This window comes from Capricornis sumatraensis, chromosome 13 (genome assembly GCF_032405125.1).
Source record: "Capricornis sumatraensis isolate serow.1 chromosome 13, serow.2, whole genome shotgun sequence".
Taxonomy (NCBI): domain Eukaryota; kingdom Metazoa; phylum Chordata; class Mammalia; order Artiodactyla; family Bovidae; genus Capricornis; species Capricornis sumatraensis.
Genome location: NC_091081.1, coordinates 27,677,324 through 27,695,828, shown reverse-complemented (window position 1 = coordinate 27,695,828; position 18,505 = coordinate 27,677,324). Strand labels below are relative to the sequence as shown.

At 39.6% G+C, this 18,505-nt stretch overlaps 1 protein-coding gene across 1 annotated transcript in view; it reads right to left on the bottom strand.

Moving 5' to 3' along the window:
• Positions 1 to 18,505, bottom strand: part of METTL24 (methyltransferase like 24) — a 120,028-nt gene that overhangs the window by 24,694 nt on the left and 76,829 nt on the right. The gene's annotated exons all lie outside the window — the stretch shown is intronic.

Sequence of the window (18,505 nt, the reverse complement as noted above, 5' to 3'; positions counted from 1 at the left end):
AATAGTAGCAACTTTAAACTTCATTTCACGAGCATGAGGGATGTTATACCCCTCCATGTGGTTGCCTAGGGAACAGGATTCATTTATTCTTTGCTATTCAATAATTTCTTAGAACTGCTACCCTATATTATACCTATGATTTTTAAATCCACTCTAAATGGAAAATTCCCTCAAAAAGTCGATTTTAAGTTACAGTTCAGGAATCTTTGTCAGGAAATGTTATAGAAAACTAAAGTTCCTATAATATATCTTGCTGTTTCAATACAGTAACATTCTTCTACTTGGATAGGAGATTTTCTTATCCATAATATCTTACTCTTCATTTTGATTACTGAATGTGGAGTCTTCTTATAAATAAGTGAATTTGCCTTAATTAAATATACTTATCTGAGCATGTCAAATGACATAAACTGGAATAATCTAGTCTGAACTAAACCATTCAAAATTATTCTGATATTCCCCTAAGCATTAATAAAAGGATATCCTTAATAATAATGTGTGAGAAGCAAAAAAAAAAAAAAAAAAACGATATTTGGTTTTCTATACATGATAAATGGTTCTTCAACTTTTGTCTGTCATAGACCCAGCCATGAGAGAGAAAAGTTTGGGTAAACTGCCATGCCAGCTTACTGAAAGTGCTATCCATGACATGAATACATGTTTGTTTTATGCAAAAATCACACTGCTGGCCAAATCCCTGCCCCTCTACTGCCTATAACTCTATGAGCCCGAAGTAATTATTTCACCGAGTGTGCTGGGTCCTTCATTTCTGGTTCCCTGTCTGTTAAATGAACACAGGACATTCTGAGAGTAGAACCTCCGGTGGGTAGAATATTCCTTCTGTTTGTGTCCCTTGCTCATGCTTCTGGCCTCTCCACATTTCAATTTTTACAGGAAAGCTAGATGAGGTTAAACTTTATCTCCTTACTCTCCTCTTTGAAACAGCTTGTATTAAACCCTGTATCATGGCTTTCCTGGTGGCTCAGACGGTGAAGAATCCACAGGCAATGCACGAGGCCAGGATTGGATCCCTGGGTTGGGAAGATCCCCTGGAGAAGGGAATGACTACCCACTCCAGTACTCTTGCCTGGAGAATCCCATGGACAGAGGAACTTGGTGGGCCACAGTCCATGGGGTTGCAGAGAGCTGGACACAATTTAGTGACTAATACTTTCACTTTCACTACAAAACCTAGATTAGGTAAGAAACTGAGAACAATGGCTAAAGAAGGGGGTGACTGTGATTCAGCAACTTAAATTTTCTATGAAATTTTACGATCCTTATTGTCCTGTACCTAAAGCCAGAGAATCTGTACCTCAAACACAGACCCTCTAGTACAACTGTATCTGAAATGATAGCCATTAGCTGAATAGCAAAGTCTCAATTAACCAGAATCTAACCACAGGAAAAAAATTCCTCCTTGTCAGAAAGTACTGTCTTGGGCACAATGGGGTTTAAAAATATGCCAAAATAATTTTTTCTGCAGATCAATTTTAAAGGATTTGATTGATAAGAGAATAAATTCATATAAGAAATCTTGCTTTTAAAAAACAAAAACAATTTCCACGGAGGGTCCTAAGATAAGTGCATACCCAGTCCTATCTTTTAAAACTATTGAATAATTTCAGTGCCACAAGAGTGAAGTTCAGAATGATTTTACAGAATTGTAAAATACCTCACTGTGCTCCCTCAATTTTTTAATTATTAATTCGATGGCTTATTAATGACTGTCCCAGGCTCCTGTGGAACACTGAATGGGGATGTTTGAACACTTAAGTGCTACAATGGATCAAAAAAGTTAATCAACACAATTTTATCAATTTTAAACTTTAAATTAGTAATGTGCATTTGTTGTTTTATTTGAGAATTTCAATTCTGCTACAGAAAATGAGAAATCAAATGGCTTAGGTGAATTTGTAATATGTGCTAAGTACAGAGAAGTAACTTATGAGACATTGTGTGTGCTTAATCACTCAGTAGTGTCCAACTCTGTGACTCTAGGGACTATAGCCCAACAGGTTCTACTGTCTGTGGAATTTTTCAGGCAAGAATACTGGCATGGGTTGCCATTTCCTTCTCCAGGGGATCTTCCTGACCCAAAGATCATTTTAGGCATAAATAAAATATACAGATGTGTTGAACATAGGAAGGGATAGAAATGCTGAGTAAACACTAAAAATTGTCACTAAACATTAAACATACATGAGGTATTGAAACTGTCACTAAACATATACATGACGAAAACTCGTCACTCAATATTCATGAAGTCGTAAATTGGTCACCCATTGGTTATACCCATTCTAGCTCCACAGATATTCTGCCAGATAAAATCATAATTGCTCATAGACTGGCAAATCAAACCCAACAATATATAGAAAGAATTATAAGGACTTCCCTGGTGGTCCAGTGAATAAGACTATATACCAGCAATGAACAGTGGAATTTGAAATTTAAAACACAATACCACTTATATTAGCATCTCCCAAAATGAAATACTTAAATACAAATCCAACAAAATATGTATAAGATCTAAATGAGGAAAGCCACAAAACTGATGAACAAAATCCAATAAGAACTAAATAAATGGAGAGATATTCCATGTTCTTGGCTTGGAAGACTCAACAGTTTCAAGATGTCAGTTCTTCTCTATTTGATCTATAGATTCAGTGTAATCCTAACCAAAATCCCAGCAATTTATTTTGTCAATAAATTGATCCTCAAGTTTAAATGGAGAAGAAAAAAAATCCAGAATCACCAATGCAATATTGACTGAGAAGAACAAAGTTGGATGATGAACACTAACTGACTTTAAGACTTACTATAAAGCTATGGTGGGGGCTTCCCAGGTGACCCTAGTGGTAAAGAACCCACCTGCCAATTCAGGGAGACATTAGAGACATGAGTTTGATCCCTGGGTCAGGAAGATCCCCTAGAGGAGAGTATGGCAAACCACTCCAGTATTCTTGCCTAGAGAATCCCATGAACAGAAGAGCCTAGTGGGCTTCACTCCATATGTTTGCACAGAATTGGACATGACTGCAGTGACTTAGGAGAAGGCAATGGCACCCCACTCCAGTACTCTTGCCTGGAAAATCCCATGGATGGAGGAGCCTGGTAGGCTGCAGTCCATGGGGTCGCTAAGAGTCGGGCACAACTGAGCGACTTCACCTTCACTTTTCACCTTCATGCACTGGAGAAGGAAATGGCAACCCACTCCAGTGTTCTTGCCTGGAGAATCCCAGGAACAGAGGAGCCTAGTGGGCTGCCGTCTATGGGGTCGCACAGAGTCAGACACGACTGAATCGACTTAGCAGCAGCAGCAGCAGCAGTGACTTAGCACAGCACAGCACATAAAACTATGATAATCAAGGCAGTGTGGTATTGACAAAAGTATAGGCAAATAGATAAATGGAACAGAATAATGAGTCTAGAAATAGACCCCATAAATACAGTCAACTGATCTTTAACAAAGGAGCAAAGGACAGAATTGGGGAAAAACAGTTTTTCCACAAATGGTATGAGAACAATTTGACATCTCCTGCAAAAAAAAAAAAAAAAAAAACCAAAAAACTGAATCTAGACCTTACCCCCTTTACAAAAATAAATTCAAAATGGATAACAGACCTAAATGTAAAATACAAAACCATGAAACTCCTAGGAGGTAACATACAAGAACATCTAGATAACCTTGAATGTAAGAATGACTTCTTAGATAAAACATCAGAGGCATGATTCATGAAAGAAATAATTGATAAGCTGAACTTCTTTAAAACTAAAAACTTCTGTTCTGTGAAAGAAAACGTCAAGAGAAGAGATATAAGTGACAGACTGGGAAAAATATCTGCAAAGGACACATCCAAAAATAAAGAACTCTTTGAATTCAACAATAAGAAAACAATCAACCACATTAAAAATGAGACAAAGACCATAATACATACCTCACTAAAGAAGGTTCACATATGGCAAATGAGCATATGAAAAGATATTCCCCATCATATGTCACTCATCAGGGAAATGCAAATTAAAACAACAATCAAATACCACTATGCACCTATTAGAATGACCAAAATTTGTAACACCGATACCATTAAATGATGTCGAGGGTGCGGAGCAACAGGAATTCTCATTCATTGCTAGTAGGAATATATAATGGTATAGTATAGCCTCTTTATTCTGGCCTGGAGAATTCCATGGACTATAGTCCATGGGGTCGAAAAGAGTCGGACACGACTGAATGACTTTCATTTTCACAGCCCCTTTAGAAGACAGTTTTGCAATTTCATACAATATTAAACATATTCTTTTTATAAGATCCAAAAGAGTTGAAAACTTGTCTCCACACAAAAACCAGCAGATGGATACTTACAGCAGCTGCACTTATAACTGCCAAAATTTGGAAGCAATCAAGATATCCTTCAATAGGTGAATAGATAAACTGTGATACATGCAGATGATGGGATATTACTCAACAAAAAAATGAGTTATCAAGGCATGAAAAGACATGAAGGAAACTTAAGCGCATATTACCAAGTGAAAGAAGTCAATCTGAAAAGACTACATATTGTATGATTCCAACTGTATGACACTCGGAAAAGGCAACACTATGGAGGCAATAAAAAAAATCAGTGATTGCCAGAAGTTAGGGGTGAGAGGGCAATGGGAGAGATGAATAGATGGAAACAGAGGCTTTTTAGGGTAGTGGAAATACTAGGTATGATACCATAATAATGATACATGTCATTATGTGTTTGCCCAACACCAAGACTGAATTGCAAACTATGGACCACTCTGGTGGGGGAAGTGGATAATGCTGGTGGTTATGCATACATGGAGGCAGGGAGCATACTGGAAATCTCTGTACTCTATGCCCAATTTTATTATGAACCTAAAACTGCCCTAAAAAAATAAAGTCAATATTGAAAGAGCAGATTACAAAATAGCATACACAGAGTAATTCCTTTTTTTTTCTCATGCATTTTTATATGCTTAATTGGAGGATAATTGCTTTATAGTGTTGCTAGTTTCTGCCATTCAACAAAGTGAATCAGCCATGAGTATACATATATTTCCTCCTCCCTCCCACCCCACCCCCCTCCCACCCCTCTGGGTCATCACAGAGCACCAGGTTGAGTTGAGTTGCCTGTATTATACAGCAACTTCCCACTAGCTGTTTCACACATGGCAAAGTACATATTTCAATGTTACTCTCTCAATTTGCCCCACCCTCTCCTTCCCCTGCTGTGTCCAGATGTTCACTGATAGATGAATGGATAAAGAAGTTGTGGTGTATATACAATGGAATGTTACTCAGCCATAAAAAGGAATGACTCTGGGTCACTTGAACTGAGGTGGACAAACCTAGATCCTGTTATACAAAGTAAATCAGAAAGAGAAAATAAAATATCATGTATTAACACATATATCAGAGAAGGCAATGGCACCCCACTCCAGTACTCTTGCCTGGAAAATCCCATGGATGGAGGAGCCTGGTGGTATGCAGTCCATGGGGTCACTAAGAGTCAGGCACGACTGAGTGACTTCACCTTCACTGTTCACTTTCATGCACTGGAGAAGGAAATGGCAACCCACTCCAGTGTTCTTGCCTGGAGAATCCCAGGGACGGCGGAGCCTGGTGCGCTGCCATCTATGGGATCGCACAGAGTCGGACACGACTGAAGCGACTTAGCAGCAACACGTATATATGGAATCTAGAAAAATGGTACTGATGAATCTATTTTCAAGGCAGGAATAGAGATGCAGACATAGAGTATGATGCCAGGTTAATTTTATTAAAATACATATACAATAGGGGGAATAATATGAAAAAATGACTATATGTATATATCTTAGAGGTAAAATGAAAGGTGATTTTAATTTTAATTTTTTTACTTTCTGTACTCTCTGTAATCTAGATTTTCTACAATGAACATATGTCATCTCCATAATTAAAAAACACTAAAACAAAAGGTTTTTAGAAAAGCTTTTGAAATGAGACAGCATTTGAAAGAGGTCTTGAAAGATGAGTGAAAATTTGATTTGTTCAGATACAGAGAAAATATTAGTGATAAAAGGAATTGTGACTGAAGCTACATGGGATGAGGAAGTTTTGGTAACTTGGAAATGAAATTGACTAGTTATATTTGAGCATAGAGTATCCATAGAAAAGTGGTGGAAAATGAAGAAGTTGAAAACTGAATTGAGACCTTGCACAGCAGATGACGTGTTTATACTTAATACAGTATTAAGTATTCCCCTGTGTTCCTAGCACACCAGAACAATAAAGACAGTGGTAGGAAACGGAACCTCTTTTATTTAGTTAGAAAATTCAGTTATTAAGAATATTCCTTAGAATTTAGTTCACCCAACAAGGTGTTATACTTGATATGTCTCCAAAAAGGAGTAAAAATTACCTAACAGAGGGTTTGAGAGAGAGAAATATCAACCTAGAGGAATCTAAATGTCAAAAGACAAATATAGTCACAAGTATTAAAGAGTTATTGTTATATAAAATACGTTGGAAGACATTAATACTCACCACCCAAATTCTACAACAGTATACTCAATAAGTTTGTGGGGCTTATACCCAAGAGTTGGACAAGGGGGGAAATGACTGAATTACAAGATTTCTACCAATGGCCATGAAGCAGGTGAACTATTTGAAATGCACACCAATTATATTTATTGCTATCACCATAGAAAGATCAATCCCAAGGACACTGAAGGGGTGTTTGGACCCCTTCACTGCTGCTGTTCTAAACACTTCCAAAATCCAATCCAGAATACTGACTCTCTAACAATTTCTGGAGTAAATGGTTGGCTTATTGGAAATACCTTCAATATCACTAGGAAAGCAGAAGAGCAATTAATTCAGGTCAGTCACTCAGTTGTGTCCAACTCTTTGCGACCCCATAGACTGCAGCACGCCAGGATTCCCTGTCCATCACCAACTCCAGGAGCTTGCTCAAAACAAGTCCGTTGAGTTGGTGATGCCATCCAACCATCTCATCCTCTGTCATCCCCTTCTCCTCCTGTCTTCAATCTTCTCCAGCATCAGGGTCTTTTTCAATGAATCAGTTCTTTGCATCAGGTGGCCAAAGTATTGGAGTTTCAATTTCAGTATCAGTCCTTCCAATGAATATTCAAGATTGATTTCCTTTAGGATTGACTGGTTTGATCTCCTTGCAGACCACTTCAGTTGAGTTCCGTTCAGTCACTCAGTCGTGTCCAACTCTTTGTGACCTCGACTCCCAGAGTTTGCTCAAACTCATGTCCCTTCAGTCAGTGATGCCACCCAACAATCTCATCCTCTGTCATCCCCTTCACTTCCTGCCTTCAATCTTTCCCAGCATCATGGTCTTTTCCAGTGAATGAGTCACCTCTTTGCATCAGGTGGCCAAAGTATTGGAGTTTCAGCTTCAGCATCAGTCCTTCTAATGAATATTCAGAACTGATTTCTTTAGGATTGACTGGTTTGGTCTCCTTGTAGTCCAAGGGACTCTCAAGAGTTTTCTCCAAAACCACATTCAAAAGCATCCATTCTTCAGCACTCAGCTTTCTTCATAGTCCAACTCTCACATCCATACATGACTACTGGAAAAACCATAGCCTTGACTAGACAGACTTTGTCGGCAAAGTAATGTCTCTGCTTTTTAATATGCTATCCAGGTTGGTCATAGCTTTTCTTCCAAGAAGCAAGCATCTTTTAATTTCATGGCTGCAGTCACCATCTGCAGTGATTTTGGAGCCCAAGAAAATAAAATCTCTCACTGTTTCCATCGTTTCCCCATCTATTTGCCATGAAGTGATGGAACAGGATGTCATGATCTTAGCTTTTTCAATATTGAGTTTTAAACCAACTTTTTCAATCTCCTCTTTCCCTTTCATCAAGAGGTTCTTTAGTTCTTCTTCTCTTTCTGAAAAGATGTGTCATGTCATCTGCATATCTGATGACACGATGATATGTATTTCTCCCAGCAATCTTGATTCCAGCTTGTGCTTCTTCCAGCCCAGCACTTCACATGATGTACTCTGCATATAAGTTAAATAAGCTGGGTGATAATATACAGCTTTGATGTACTCCTTTCCCAGTTTGGGACCAGTCTGTTGTTCCATGTCCAGTTCTAACTGTTTTTTCTTGACCAGCATATAGATTTCTCAGGAGGCAGGTCAGGTGGTCTGGTATTCCCATCACTTTAAGAATTTTCCACAGTTTATTGTGTTCCACACAGTCAAAGGCTTTGGCATAGTCAATAAAGCAGAAATAGATGTTTTTCTGGAACTCTCTTGCTTTTTCGATGATCCAGCAGATGTTTGCGATTTGATCTCTGGTTTCTCTGCCTTTTCTAAATTCAGCTTGAACATCTGGAATTTCATAGTTCACATACTATTGAAGCCTAGCTTAGAGAATTTTGAGCATTACTTTGCTAGTGTATGAAATGAGTGCAATTGTAGCAGTTTGAACATTCTTTGTCATTGCCTTTCTTTAGCATTGGAATGAAAACTGACCTTTTCCAGTCCTGTGTCCACTGCTGAGTTTTCCAAATTTGCTCGCATATTGAGTGCAGCACTTTCACAGCATCATCCTTTAGGATTTGAAATAGCTCAACTGGAATTTCATCACTTCCACTAACTTTGTTCATAGTGAGGCTTCCTAAGGCCTACTTGACTTCCCATTGCAGGATGTCTGGCTCTAGGTGAGTGATCACACCATCTTCGTTATCTGGGTCATTAAGATATTTTTTTGTATAGTTCTTCTGTGTATTCTTGCCACCTCTTCTTAATATCTTAAGCTTCTGTTAGGTCCATACCATTTCTGTCCTTTATTGAGCCCATCTTTGGATGAAGTGTTCCCTTGGTATCTCTAATTTTCTTGAAGAGATCTCTAGTCTTTCCCATTCTATTGTTTTCCTCTATTTCTTTGCATTGATCACTGAGGACGGCTTTCTCATCTCTCCTTGCTATATTTTGGAACTCTGCATTCAGATGCTTATATCTTTCCTTTTCTCCTTTGTCTTTAGCGTCTCTTCTTTTCTTGGCTATTTGTAAGGGCTCCTCAGACAACCATTTAGTCTTTTTGCATTTCTTTTTCTTGGGGATGGTCTTGATCACTGCCTCATGTACAATATCATGAACCTCCATCCATAGTTCTTCAGGCACTCTGTCTCTCAGATCTAATCCCTTGAATCTATTGTCACTTCCACTGTATAATCATAAGGGGTTCCTTTTAGGTCATACCTGAATGGTCTAGTGGTTTTCCCTACTTTCTTCAATTTAAGTCTGAATTTGGCAATAAGGAGCTCATGATCTGAGCCACAGTCAGCTCCCGGTCTTGTTTTTGCTGATTGTATAGAGCTTCTCCACCTTTGGCTGCAAAGAATATAATCAGTCTGATTTCAGTATTGATTATCTGGTGATGTCCATGTGTAGAGTCTTCTCTTGTGTTGTTGGACCAGTGTATTCTCTTGGAAAAACTCTGCTAGCCTTTGCTCTGCTTCATTTTGTACTCCAAGGACAATTTTGCCTGTTCTTCCAGTAATTCTAGTCCCCTATGAGAAAAGGACACCCTTTTTGTGTGTTAGTTCTAGATAGTCTTGTAGGTCTTCAAAGTGAAGTCAAAGTCAAAGTGAAGTCGCTCATTCATGTCCGACTCTTTGCGACCCCATGGACACCAGGCTCCTCCATCCATGGGATTTTCTAGGCAAGAGTACTAGAGTGGGCTGCATAGAACTGTTAACCTTCAACTTCTTCAGTATTACTGGTTAGGGCTTAGACTTGGATTACTGTGATACTGAATGTTTTGCCTTGGAAACAAACAGAGATCATTCTGTCTCTTTTGAGATTGCACCCAAGTACTGCATTTCGGACTCTTGTTGATATGAGAGCTAATCCATTTCTTCTAAGGGATTCTTGCCCACAGTCATAGATATAATGGTCATCTGAGTTAAATTTGCCCGTTCCAGTCCATTTCAATTCACTGATTCCTAAAATATCAATGTTCACTCTTACCATCTCCTGTTTGACCACTTCCAATTTCCCTTAATTCATGGACCTAACACTCCACGTTGTTCTTTACAGCATCAGACTTTATTTCTATTACCATCACATCCACAGCTGGGTTTTGTTTCTGCTTTGGCTCCATCTCTTCATTCTTTCTGGAGTTATTTCTCCACTCTTCTCCAGTAGCATATTGGGCCCCTACCGACCTGGGGAGTTCATCTTTCAGTGTCATATCTTTTTTCCTTTACATACTGTTTATGGGGTTCTCAAAGCAAGAATCGTGAAGTGGTTTGCCATTCCCTTCTCCAGTGGACCACGTGTTCTCAGAACTCTCCACCATGACTTGTCCATCTTGGGCAGCCCTACACGGCATGGCTCATAGTTTCATTGAGTTAGACAAGGCTATGGTCCATGTGATCAGTTTGATTAGTTTTCTGTGATGGGCTTTTCATTCCATCTGCCCTCTGATGGAAAAGGATAAGAGGCTTATGGAAGCTTCCTGATGGGAGAGACTGACTGTGGGGGAAACTTGTTCTGGTCTTGTTCTGATGAGTGGGGTCATGCTCAGTAAATCTTTAATCCAATTTTCCATTGATGGTCGGGGCTGTGTTCCCTGCCTGTTGAATATACCAAATGATCTATGCTATAATACTCCATTCTAAGTATTTAAATATTGGCCTAAAATAATTCAAATCAATTCTACCCAATAACCATTTAATAAACAGCTCCTAAAAAAGTGTTAGTTGCTTAGTCATGTCTGACTCTTTGCAACCCTACGGACTGTAGCCAGCCATGCTCCTCTGCAGGTAAGAATGCTAGAATGGGTTGCTATTTCCTTCTCTTTCCAACTCAGGGACCAAACTCAGATCTCCTGCATTGCAGGCAGATTCTTTACAGTCTGAGCCACCAGGGAAGCAATTCCAATCAATTCAACTCAGTAACTATTTAATAAACAGCCCCTATCTGGGGATCAACTGCCCAGACACTGTGTGCCAGGTTCTTCATAGATCTTCTGTCATCAGTGCTAACAATCTCACATGAAAGGTACTATCATCCTCGTTTTACAGAAAAATAAAACATGGCTCAGAGGGCTTAATTTGCTTGTGTTTTTCACACAACCAACAGGAGAAAAGGCTGGTATCAGGGTCCTTTGGGCTGAGAGCCAGTGACCCCTCCACAGGGCAACATGACCCAAATTCCCACCTGCCCTCAAACAGCATTCAAAAAATGTCATCAACGTTGTTTTCCGTGTAAATACTGTGATCAGAGCAACTGGGTGAACCCCTCCCCGCCCCCCCCCCCCCCCCGGATATCTAACTGGATCTCTCTAGTACATCAAAATAATGCCATAGCAAACAATAAAACCAATACAAAGTGTCTAAGGAAAGAGCTGTGCCAAGGACTTTTTGTGGCCAGCTTCTTTCTCTTCCTCAATTGCTAGTAAAATTAAAAACTGGACAGAATATTAACCATGTCCTTCATTGGTTTAGGGATAAGATAAACAGATTCCTTCTGTAAAACCAAAAACCAGAAGTTTAAGTCTCCAAATATAAATGCCTATATAATCTTAGATATCTGAAATCCCCTTGAAAAATCTCAAGAATGAAATTTCAATTTAAAATATCTATAAATAGCACAAAATTGAGCAAAATGTTAGTGGAATGAGAAAATGAGTGAGAGGCCTTTTGCTATCTTTATAGAATAAAATTCTTTAGGGAATAGAGACAGTGTTCTAAGAATAGAAAGAACATTTCTCCCTGAATACCCCCATGACTCCCAAACACCACATTTTCATGACATCCTCAGGCAGCTTTCTTTTTCTCCCCCAAAGAAAAGGCAGGGACATATCTGGTGGCAACATCTCAACATCTCTGAATATTAGACAATGCATAGAATAAGAAAAAGAACATTACTGGGGAAATGTTTTCCATAATCTCACCAAAGAGCAGTAGAGGCAGCCAAGAAAAAGCTAGTAATCTGTTCACAAATGCTCTCCCTGACCTCCATTCCCATTCCCATAGAACAGAGGGCAGCTGAATAGCAGGAAGGAAACAAAGGAAAAGGGCCTAATCACCAACGGTCTCCAGGGCCTACTCTCCTACCCACCAACCACTTATGGAGTTCCCACTATAGGTAATATGTGTGTGCACGCATGCACACTTGCTAAATCGCTTCAGTCATGTCTGACTGTGTGACCCTATGGACTGTAGCCCACCAGGCTCCTCTGTCCATGGGATTCTCCAAGCAAGAATACTGGAATGGGTTGCCATGCCCTGCTCCACCTGTAGGCATCAGGAATAAAAAAATAAATGGCATATTGGATCGGATTTCTCTATTAAACACTCCCCATAGAACACTGTACTTCTTTGTAGCACTCATTACAGGATCACATTTCTGTCTTTTTAGACATGTGTTAAATCTTGAGATACTTGTTTATGGAAATGTAAAATGGTGCAGCCACTATGAAAAACTGTATGGCAGTTTCTCAAAAAAATTTAAAAATAGAATTACCATAGGATCCAGCAATTCCATTTCTGGGTCTACAGCCAAAAGAACTAGAGACAGGATTTTGAAAAGATATTTGCACACTCACTGTGAGCATTCTCATAATAGGCAAGAGGTGAAATAAACCCAGTTGTCCACTGACAGATAAAGGGACAAATAAAATTGTGTATATACATATAAAGGATTATTCAGCTTTAAAAAGAAAGAAACATGCTACAATATGAATGACGCTTGAGGACATTATGCTAAGTGAAATAAATCAGTCACAAAGAGAAAATTACTGTATGATTCCATTTATATGAGGCACCCAGCATAGTTACATTTATTGAAACAGGAAGTGGGATGGTGGTTGCCAAGGGCTGGGGGAAGAGGAAAATCTGTATTTAATGAGTGTGAAGTTTCAGTTGTGCAAGATGAAAATGTTCTAGAGATTCACTACAATGTGAACATACTCAGCATTACTTAAAAATAGTTAAGATAGTAAATTTTCTGTTGTTACTGTTCAGTTGCTAAGTCATGTCTGACTCTTTGTGACCGCATAGACTGCAGCACGCCAGGCTTCCCTGTCCTCCACTCTCTGAGTTTGCCCAAGTTTGTGTCCACTGAGTCAGTGATGTTATCTAGCCATTTCATCCTCTGCTGCCCCCTTTTCCTTTTGCCTTCAATATTTTCCAACATCAGGGTCTTTTCCAATAAGCTGGCTCTTCACCTCAGGTGGCCAAAGTATTGGAACTTCAGCTTCAGCATCAGTCCTTCCAATGAATAGTCAGGGTTGACTTCCTTAGAATTGACTGGTTTGATCTCCTTGCAGTCCAAGGGACTCTCAAGAGTCTTCTCCAGCACCACAACTCATAAACATCAGCTTTCCTTATGGTACAGCTCTCACATCCATACATGACTACTGGGAAAACCATAGCTTTGACTACACAGACTTCTGTCAGCAAAATGATCTCTCTGCTTTTTAACATGCAGTCAAGGTTTGTCGAAGATTTCTTTTCAAGGAGCAAGCGTCTTTCAGTTTCATGGCTGCAGTCACTGTCCACAGTGTTTTTGGACCCCAAGATTTTGGACCACAAAATCTGTCATTTTTCCCTCTTCTATTTGCCATGTAGTAGTGATGGGACCAGATGCCATGATCTTCGTTTTTTAAATGTTGAGTTTCAAGCCAGCTTTTTCATTCTCCTCTTTCACCCTCATCAAAAGGCTTTTTAGTTCCTCTTCACTTTCTGCCACTAGAGTGGTATCATCTGCATATCTGAGGTTACCGATATTTCTCCCTGAAATCTTGATTCCAGCTTGTGATTCATCCAGGCCCAGTGTTTCATATGATGTACTTTGCATATAAGCTAAATAAGCAGGGTGACAGTATATAGCCTTGATGTACTCCTTTCCCGTTTTGAACCAGTCTCTTGTTCCATGTTCAGTTCTAACTGTTGCTTCTTGACCTGCATACAGGTTTCTCAGAAGACAGATAAGGTGGTCTGGTATTCTCATCTCGTTAAGAATTTTCCACAGTTTTTGTGATCCACACAGTCAAAGACTTTAGTGTAGTCAATGAAACAGTTGTCTTTTCTGGAATTCCCTTGCTTTTTCTATGACCCAGTGAATGTTGACAATTTGATCCCTGGTTCTTCTGCCTTTTCTAAACCCCACTTGTACATCTGGAATTTCTCAGTTCACAGAAGGCTGAAACCTAGCTTGAAGAATTTTGAGCATAATTTTGCCAGCATGTGAAATGAGCACAATTGTATGGTGGTTTGAACATTCTTTGGCATTGCCCTTCTTTAGGATTGAAATGAAAACTGACCTTTTGCAGTCCTATGGCTCCTGCTGAGTTTTCCAAATATACTGACATACTGAGTGCATCCCTTGCACGTCACTACAATTTTAAACAATTTTTAATTAACAAAAGACTTGTTTGTCCTTATATTTTTATTATTTAAGCACAAATCCTTGCATATAGAAGATGCTTAATAAATATTTATTAGACATATAGAGGAATGGATAAATGGATGGATGGATTGGACAGATAGGAATGTGAAGAGAAGTGTAACATATAAACCAATAATTGCTATGCCATGTAAACATTGAGAAATGGGCCCTAGATATATGAAATGGAGAGTTCTTGCTGTGGTTGGTTTTGACATAACATTTTTCACATAGAATTACTTTGTTTTATCAACCAACACCACAAAATAGATTCACATCTATTCAGTTGATTAATTCTTATTTTTTACTTTATTTCTCTTCACTACAGTATAATCTGTCTTCTGACCTACATGATATTATAATAGAAAAATCCATTTTCTGTCACCTTTGCTTTTTATAGCTCCTCTCTTAATCCAAAAGGGTAATACGAAATAAAGCTTACACTCAACACTGCAGAAGAGGAAAGCAGGTGATAAGTTGCTTGCCTCTAGGTATTAATCAGCTGTCCCCTGGGGCATAATGTTATGAAGCTGCGCCATGTAATAAACAGAGGCAAAAAGAATAATCTCCATTTTCTGACTCTGAAGTGCAGGCATGTGCTATAAAACTAAATTGACATCTGTTAGCAGGCTTGTCACATGAACGGTTTTTTCCTGCAGAATCTGGAATAAATTAGATCTTAAAATAAAACTTGGAACAGAGAGGCTGCTTTACATAATTCCTTCTAATGTTGTGCTATGAACCTATCGCACTGATTTTAAAGAGAAGTTTTTATAAGAAATGTTTCATTATCATTTTAATTGCAAAAATGTTGAATGCCACTCCATGCTAGGAAATTTGTGTTTTTAAAAAGGTCCTTATGTTTTTAACTAAAAAGTGGCAAATGAAAATTTCCTTTTCTAATATTTCACAGCTGAAAAATAAATCAGCTTTTACCTCCAACTAAAAGTGTGACCACCTTTCCCCATGCACTCGGAGCTGGCTTCATGGGTGGTTTATTATGCATGGGCACCTCAGAGGCTGACATAGCTGTGCTCCTGAGGCAGAAATAGCCAGCCTGGGTGTGACCTCACAGATTTGTTCAGGAATCTCTCCTTCAGAGGATTCATTAATATGATAGCAACTTCTTGGGGCTCTTACTGTCAAAAGGCATTAAGCATTTTTTAACGAACATAAAGTAACTTGCCAAGCTGCCTGACCTAGTGAATCTGAGCTGCATAGTGCCAAATGCAGTAACATTCCTCTGTCGACCTACTGTTAGGAAAGGAAGTCATAAAAAAGGAAACCTTTATGGGTACCTGGAGCTTAGAGCCTTCCTCACCTCCCTCAGGATTCACTTAGCTCTCATTCCCCAAAGTTTGTCAGAATGGCAAGATTCTCAGACAAATGCGCCAACCTTGGTACACAGCAACAAAGGAAAACAAATGCCAGCTCTCTGGAGGCTAATATCCTCCATATGTGAAATCTTCCTCTTTGGTAATAACAACGGGTCCCTCGGAAAGTCTTGAAGGAGCGAGAGTCAGTCACAATGCTCTATAAAATAAAGTCCCAAATCTGGCTCCAAGAATAACCCTCATTCATCTCTATCACCAGCATCAGTTTATTTGCTGGACAGTCTTCTCAAATGGCAGAGATCTGTACCGCTCACCCTACAATAAGGAATACTAAGGCACAGAGGACACAGACTTAGTGAGGAGCCAGGGAGTGGCCCCAAAAGCTGACAGCCAGGCTCTGGACCCCCTTCCTGTTTAAAGCATTCTATCCACAGCAGGGGATGAGCGATTTGCAAATGAAGGCTGAGCTTCTGAAGTCCTCTCTACCCATGGAGGCTTCTCAAACGGTGATCTTCATACCACCTGGGGTAGAATAGGGTGGGGTTGGTTAAAAATACAGATTTCCTGAGCTCCGTGCCAGACTAGCTAAATCAGCATCTCTGAGCTTGGTCCTGGGTCTGACATCTGAGTCAAGGTCCCTTAAGAAAGTTGGATCCTCTGTGGCATGTCACTGTCACTTTTGGTTTGCTTTCCAGTGTTCTGAAGTCTGAGGACCTGTAGTTACACAGGTGGGAGTGGGTCCCCGGATTCCAGAGCACTGTTCACACACGATCCTTCCAGTCATGGCTTTTGGCTGAGGGAAACCAAGAGAGAACACATCTAAAGAAACAAAAACTGTAGCTCAATCCGATTCACTGAGTGGTTTGAAAATCATTAAGAAGAGTCAAGACTTTTTGTTTCACAGCAAACCTCACCATTATAGATGAGTAAATATGGTAAAAACCCAAAACTCATTTCCTCAACATTGAGTGCACAAGTTCTCGACTCACGTCCTCAAGATGACTTGTCCTTAGGGTCCACTGCAGATTGATGGAGGAAGAAAGATGTCTCTGCATTTCAAATCGTAATTCAGTACCATGAATGACTCATTACTCTTAAATTGCCACTGGCTTATTTCACAGAAACACAGCACCATTATGATTAAATATAATAGCAACTCTGCAAGATGAAGTTGCCTTCAAATACACAGAAAGATACATATCTCTCTTTGAAAAAAAAAAGGAACATAAACAAGTCTAAGTAGAAGATTCCTCTGGACCGTAAAAGAATCACCTGGACTTCTACCTTTATCACAGTATATCTTGTTTCCATGCGGTTTTCCACCCAAATGTTCTTTTGAAATATCAGTGACTAAAGCCTCTGGATGCTCATGCTGCTACTGATTAATTCCATAGTAGCTTGTAGGAAAAGGTAAATTATTCAAACTTTGATATCCTGCATGTTTTATTTAAAAAGGTACCAAGCAGAAAGTCAGGTGGACAAAGATATATTTCCTGAGCACTTCACTAGGTAGTCAGGATGGGGCTATGTACAACGAAGGGTATCTTGGGTTCATAATTTAGATGGGAGCACACACCTGAGAAGCAGAGGTCCAACTGCAGGCTAAAGCCATTAGCCATCTAGGACTCAGGCGTGTCTGGGCCTTGCACGGTTACGGCAGATGACCAGGTGACATTTTCACGAAGGAGAAGAAACAATTTCTCCTGAGAAAAAATTTGTCCCAGAAAAACAGCATGTCTAGTTCAGAAAGCTGGTGTAATAGGCTGACATAGCAAGAAAATGACCTGGAGGATGGCATAGCATCTGTGCCTCACTTCACCCTTGGTAAGGACTCAGGCTAGAGCGAGAGGACATCAGGAGAGCAGAGAGTGGCTCGGGTCCCAGCGATGACATTTACTGTCAATATCCTCTGCTCCTGTGTTTCTCAGACTGTGGTGCAGACATTGCTACTCAATGTATGGTCCCTAATCAGCAGGGTCAGCATTGTCTGGGAAATGCAGAATCTTGGGCCTCACCCTAAACCTCCTAAGTCAACATCTACTTTTTCATTAGATTCTCCAGGTGGTTCATATACATAATAATATACAAGAAACCCTGGTACAGAATATGATTGGGGGCAATATAAATAAGCATTTCAAAATCTTTTGTTTTATTAAGGCATTTTTAATGTATATAGAAAAAAAACTGGAACAGTTGACTGTGAGTCTGTGGATACTATTTCTGTAGATAATTCTAAGGAAGAAAGGTGAATCAGTTAAAAAAAAAAAAAAGAAGAAGGCAAGATGCACATCCTCCCCATTGTACCAAACACAAAGCAAAAAAGAGAATGATAAGGGAGGGAGGGGACAGAAAGATCAAAGCAGGGCTCAAAAACAAGGTGAACATCTCCAGGGGCCAGAACATAGAGCAGTAAGCAGGACTGAAGCCAGGACATGCTGGGCTCTGGCATAAAGCAGGTAACAGAGGTCCTGAGGTGCATCTCCTACAGAGAACAGGAACTAAAAGTGCTCCCATGACAAAGCAGCTGAGCCACATTTACTGATTAAAGCCAAGGGCTGAAGTGGAGTTCCCTGGACTCAGAAAGGAGCCCAAGATAAACTGCTGAAAACCACTAACTGGGTCTATGGATTAAAACCAGTCATTGGTCTAGGGAGGTAAGAGAAGAGAGGCTCACTCTTGCAAACAGCAAATGAGCCAGATCCAGACGATTCAGTAACTGGATATTCCCATTATCACTGAAG